Raw genomic sequence first — 6,436 nt, 5'->3', positions numbered from 1 at the left:
AGGCAGGAGAATTGCCTGAACCCAGGAGGCAGAGGTTGCTGTGAGCCAAGATCATGTCATTGCACTCCAGCCTGGGTAACAACAGCGAAACTCTGTCTCAAAAAAAAAAAAAAAAATTATATTTCTATACACTAGCAACGAACAATCTAAAAGGAAATTAAGAAAAAATTCCAGTTACAATAGCATCAAAAAGAATAAAATACCTAGGAATAAATTTAACCAAGTAGGCAAAAGCCTTACCCTGAAAACTACAAAACGTTGCTGAAAAAAAAATTAAAGAAGACACGAATAAATGGAAAAACATTCTGTACTCATGGATTACAAGACTTAATATATGGCCAGGTGTGGTGGTTCACTCCTGTAATCCCAATACTGTGGGAGCCGAGGTGGGAGGATGATTTGTGCTCAGGAGTTCAAGATCAGCCTGGGCAATATAGTGAGACTGCATCTCTACACACAACATTTTTTTTTTAAATAGCCAAGTGTGATGGTGTGCACTACTCAAGAGGCTGAGGTGGGAGGACTGCTTGAGCCACATGGGTGAAGGTGCAGTCAGCCAAGATTGTACCATTGCACTCCAACCTGGGTGACAGAGTGATCCTGACCCTATCTCAGAAAAATAAGACAATATGGAAGGCTGAGATGGAAGGACCACTTGAGCCCAGAAGTTCTGAGTCTGCTGTGAGCTCTGATCATACCGCCATACTTCTGTCTGGACAACAGAAAGATTGCATCACAAAAGAAAAAAAAAAAAAAAGGCAATATGTTTAAGATGACAATACTTCCCAAAGCAATCCTCAGATTCGATGTAAACCCTATCAAATGATATTTTTTTGTAGAAATACAAAAGTCAATCTTAAAATTAATATTGCAAAGGGACCCCAAATAGCCACACAATCTTGAAAAAGAACAAAATTGGATGACTCACATTTCCTGATTTCAGAACTTACTACAAAGCTACAGTAATCTAGCGTAAGTACAGACATACAGATCCATGGAAAAGCACTAGGAGTTCAGAAATAAACCCAGGCATCTGTAGTCAATTAGTTTTCAACAAGGGTACCATGACCATCCAATGAAGAAAGAAAAGTCTTCTCAACAAATGATGCTGAGACAGTAACACATCTATATACAAAAGAATAAAGTTAGATCCTTACTTCATGACTTCACACCACATATGAAAATTAAAAATTTATCGAAGACCTAAGATATAAAACTATAAAACTCTTAGGAAAAAACAGAGGGGCAAATCTCTGTGACCTTAAATTTGGCAATGGTTTCCAAAATATGACACCAAGAGCACAGGCAACAAAAGAAAAAAAATAGATAAACTGGACTTTATCAAAATTTTAAAACTCTGGTGCATCAAAGGGCACACTCAGCAGAATGAACAGACAACCTACAGAATGGGAGAAAATATTTGTAAATCATATATTTGATAAAGTTCCAGTATCCAGAAAATATAAAGGACTCCTTCTCTCATGAAATGAAGGGTAGAAAAAAAAAAAGAACTTGACAACAAAAAGACAAAAAACAATTTGAAAATGGACAAGGAGGCCAGGTGTGGTGGCTCACGCCTGTAATCCCAACACTTTGGGAGGCTGGGGTGGGTAGATCACCTGAGGTCAGGAATTCGAGACCAGCCTCACCAACAAGATGAAACCCTGCCTCTACTAAAAATACAAAAAAATTAGCCAGGCATGGTGGCGTGCACCTGTAGTCCCAGCTACTCAGGAGGCTGAGGCAGAATAATTGCTTCAAACCAGGAGGTGGAGGTTGCAGTGAGCTGAAATTGTGCCACTGCACTCCAGCCTGGGCAACAAGAGTGAAGCTTCATCTCAAAAAAAAAAAAAAAAAAAAAAAAAAAAGAACAAAGAACTTGACTAGACATTTGTCCAAAGAAGGTGTATAAATAGCCAAAAAGGTACATGAAAAAATACCCAATGCCATTAGTCATTTGTGGAATGCAAATCAAAACCACAATGAGATACAACTTCACAGGTTAGGATGATGATAGTAAATTAAAACCAGAAAATAATAATTGTTGACTGGGTGTGGAGAAACTGAAATTTTTGTACATTGCTATACAGACACTGTCAAAAACTACTTGACAGTTTCTAGGCCGGGTGTGGTGGCTCACGTCTGTAATCCAAGCACTTTGGATGCCAAGGCAGGCGAATCACCAGAGGTCGGGGGTTCAAAACCAGCCTGACCAACGTGGTGAAACCCCATCTTTAAAAAAAAAAGAAAACCTACTTGATGATTTCTCAAAATGTTAAACATGGAATTATGATATTACCCAGCAATTTTACTTCTAGGAGTATAAGCAAAATAATTGAATATAGAGACTCAAGCAGATGCTTATACACTGAAGTTCATTTTAGTATTATTCACAATTGCCAAAAGGTGGAAATGTGGAAATAACCCATGTAAATTAACAGATAAGTAGATAAATAAAATGTTGTATGTACATGCAATGAGATATTATTTAGCTATAAAAAGGAATGAAGCTCTGACATATGCTACAAAATGAACAAATTTTTAAAACATTATGCTAAGTGAACTATGCTAAGCCATAAAACATTATTCTAAGTCAGACACAAAAGGAAAAATACTAAATGACTGTACTGAGATATCCAGAATAGGCAGGCTGGGTACAGTGACTCACGCTGTAATCCCAACCGTTCAGGAGGATTGCATGAGCCCAGGAATTCTAGACCAGCCTGGGCAACATGGTAAGACTATGTCTCTACAAAACATACAAGTTAAAAATTAGCCAGGTATGGTGGTGTGTGCCTGTAGTCCCCGGAGAGGATTCAGGAGGCTGAGATTAGAGGATCACTTGAGCTCAGGAGGTCAAGACTGCCATGAGCTATGATCACACCACTGCACTCCAGCCTAGATGATGGAGAAAGACCTTCTCAAAAAAAAAAAAAGGAATAGGCAAATTCACAGAGATAGAAAATAGACAGCTTTGCGCAGTGGCAGTATCGTAGTCAATGAGGTTTATCCGAGGCACGATTATTGCTAAGAAAAATAAAAAAATAAAAAGAAAATAGAATGGTGGTTACTAGGATCCATGAGGAAGGGAAAATGTGAAATTATTGCTTAATGGGTACACAGTTTTGATGATGAGAAATTCTGGAGACAGTGGTGATGGTTGCACATTGGGAACTTGCTTAATGTCACTTAATTGTACATTTTTAAATTGTTGAAATGGTAAATTGTATATTATATATGCTTTACCACAATAAAAAATATTTAAACAACAATAAAATGGAAGTCAACAATAGATAGGCAGCTTCACTGTACTTTCTTTCGTAGCAGATCTCTCTATTTGGCAATCAACATAGACTAAAAAATATTTTAGAAACTTCTCATGTTTTTGTCCTCCTTAGGGACAAATTCCGAATTTTGTGCTCCTTTTCTGCAAACTAAGACAAAGCCCTACTCACTTACTTTTCTTTTTTTCTTCACGCCAGCCTCCCTCACTTACTTTTCAAAAGCAAATGTGTAATTTGAAACATTTCTACTCCAAATGAACTCAGAAAGTTTTCTGGTCAACCTCCAGGTGCAGGGATGACTATCTTACTCATTTGGCTCTTCAGTGGCAATAGTATTTCAGTGGGTTAACTGTTCATATATAAAGAGACACAAGCAAAATCCATTACTTTTTTCTCACTTCTGCAAACTTCTTTGTATGTAGTTGAGAAAAAAAAAAAAACAATAAATGAAACAATCATAAACACTCAAGTTTTTTGATTTTTCAGTGATGAAGGGATGGTTTGGTTTGGTTTTGGAACAGGGTCTTGCTCCATCATCCAGGCTGAAGTACAGTGGCACAATTATAGTTCACTGCAGCCTTGACATCCTGGGCTCAAGTGATCCTCCCCACCTCAGCCTCCTGATTACCTGGGACCAAAGGTGCACACAACCATGACTGGCTAATTTTTTTATTTTTTTATTTTTTAGTTTTGTAGAGCCAAGGGTCTCGCCATGTTGCCCAGGCTGGTCTCAAACTCCTAGCCTCAAGCAGTCCTTGCAGCCCTACCTCCCAGAGTGCTGGCATTAGAGTCATAAGCCACCTGCAGCTGGCCAGCAGGTTTGTTTCCTTTTCATTCCACATCAGTTCAACAAATAACAATTGACTTAGCTATGACATGAAAGGTTTTGTGGCAGGCATTGCAAAGGGTAGACACAACATTGTCTAATATGTTATTCTTGCTTTGTAGGAACTAATAATTTTCAATAGAATTCAGCAAACTACAGGCCAAATCCACCTTCTGGTTTTTGTATAGCTCACAAGCTAGTTTTTACAATTTTAGATGATGAAAAAATCAAAAGAATAATGTTTTGTGACTTGTGAAAATTGTGTGAAATTTAAATTTTAGTGTCTAAAAAATCAAGTTTTATTGAACACAGTTACACCAGCTCATTTATACATTGACTGTGGCTATTTTCACACTTCAATAGCAGAATCAAGAGTTATGACAGAGACCTTACAGAGACCACACAGCCTGAAATATTTACCACCAGGCCACTTACAGAAAATGTTTGCCAATACATGATCTAAAAGGCAAAGTGAAATAAATAGCAAATAACAGCAAATTCAGGGAGAACGAGGTGAACACCATGCGAGTGACACCCACCCTGTGCTGAGTGTTGGAAGACCACAGAGAAGAGGGTTATCAAAGAAGACATCATGAGGCTGGCCTGGGAGGATAAAGGGTTTCAATAAGAGACAATTCAGAAGCCGGGAGTGCTGGCTCAAGTCGGTAAATCCCAGTACTTTGAAAGGTCAAGGCAGGTGGATCACCTTGAGACTAGGAGTTTGAAACCAGCCTGGCCCACATGGCAAAACTCCGTCTCTACTAAAAACACAAAAATTAACCAGGCATAGTGGTGCACACTTGTAATCCCAGCTACTTGGGAGGCTGAGGCATGAGAATTGCATGAAGCCCGAAGGCAGAGGTTGCAGGAAGCCAAGATCGCGCCACTGCACTCCAACCTGGGCAAAAGAGACCTTATCTCAAAAAAAAATTTTTTTTCAGAAAAGATTCTAAATAAAGGGGAGGGTTTGTGCAGAGAAAGGACAAGGAAAAACATAAGCCAGAAAAGGCTATGGATATAAGACACCCCAACTCTACAGTTAAAAAGAATTATTTGGAGCGAAGAATAATTTGCTCCCATTTGCTACCTGCTCTTTACTGCATGCTACAAGTCATTAATAGTCACAAACACCAAATTTTAAATATAGTAGCACTTTAATTCTCACTCAACGCTGTCATCTGGAACTCAGTGCATTCTAAGAATTATTAGACCCAAGTGCATTAAAAAGTGTATAGTCGCCGGGCGTGGTGGCTCAAGCCTGTAATCCCAGCACTTTGGGAGGCCGAAGCGGGAGGTCAAGAGATCGAGAGCATCCTAGTCAACATGGTGAAACCCCGTCTCTACCAAAAATACAAAAAATTAGCTGGGGCATGGTGGCGCATGCCTGTAATCCCAGCTACTCAGGAGGCTGAGGCAGGAGAATTGCCTGAACCCGGGAGCAGAGGTTGCGGTGAGCCGAGATCGCGTCATTGTACTCCAGCCTGGGTAACAAGAGTGAAACTCCGTCTAAAAAAAAAAAAAAAAAAAGTGTATAGTCTGGGCCGGGCATGGTGGATCACGCCTGTAATCCAAGCACTTTTGGAGGCCAAGACGGACAGATCACCTGAGGTCAGGAGTTTAAGACCAGCCTGACCAACGTGGTGAAACACTGCCTTAAAAAAAAAAAAAAAAAAAAAAAGTAGTCTGAGAAATAGGATGCACTTGGATTGGAATGGTCAATAGCCATACTACAGCTAATTTGAATAAAATGAGTATGAATGTCTATGATTTATTTCTCTTTGGGTAGGTGTGCCATTCTACCCCAAAAAATACCCAACATTTTATAAGTTTATATTAGTATGTCAAGTCTATACCTGTAAGTGTGGTGGCTTAAAAGGCTGTTAATAAAAATGTGCCAATTCCCAGAAATCCTGTATGACTGCCAAAGTAGATGAACTGTGTCAGTAATCCAAAGGTCAGAAGCCCTGCAGCCTGATGGTCACTAAGTAGTCAATTTTTTACCCCTTTGTCAAGGTGTTTTCTTAGTTAAGAACCTTCCCAGAAAATCACTCTTAGGAAAAAGCAAGGGTCCGTCCAACCTTTGGACCCTGAGTTGATTAAGGTAACTGTTTTACTTGATAAACCGTGAAGGAGGTTAGAAAAGGAAATGTTTAGCTCTTGCTGCTGCCTTTGTACACATCAAAAATGTACAGGGTTCCATGGACAAGCTTGGCCGTGCAGCTCTGACAATGCGGGGGCCAGGCAGCACTTCCCAGGGGAGCCTTGCTGGTGTTATAGAAAGACGATAATTTCAACAAATCCCTCCAGATCCTCCCAATAACGGAGC

The 6,436-nt window shown here is 39.6% G+C and overlaps 1 pseudogene; it reads left to right on the top strand.

The window, feature by feature from the left end:
- Positions 1–2,970: 2,970 nt before the first annotated feature.
- LOC120364368 (U4 spliceosomal RNA) lies at positions 2,971–3,050 on the top strand (annotated as a pseudogene).
- Positions 3,051–6,436: the final 3,386 nt, after the last annotated feature.

The sequence above is a fragment of the Saimiri boliviensis genome, chromosome 5 (assembly GCF_048565385.1).
Source record: "Saimiri boliviensis isolate mSaiBol1 chromosome 5, mSaiBol1.pri, whole genome shotgun sequence".
Taxonomy (NCBI): domain Eukaryota; kingdom Metazoa; phylum Chordata; class Mammalia; order Primates; family Cebidae; genus Saimiri; species Saimiri boliviensis.
Note: the sequence above shows the minus strand (reverse complement) of the source record. Positions and strands in the feature narration are given on the sequence as shown.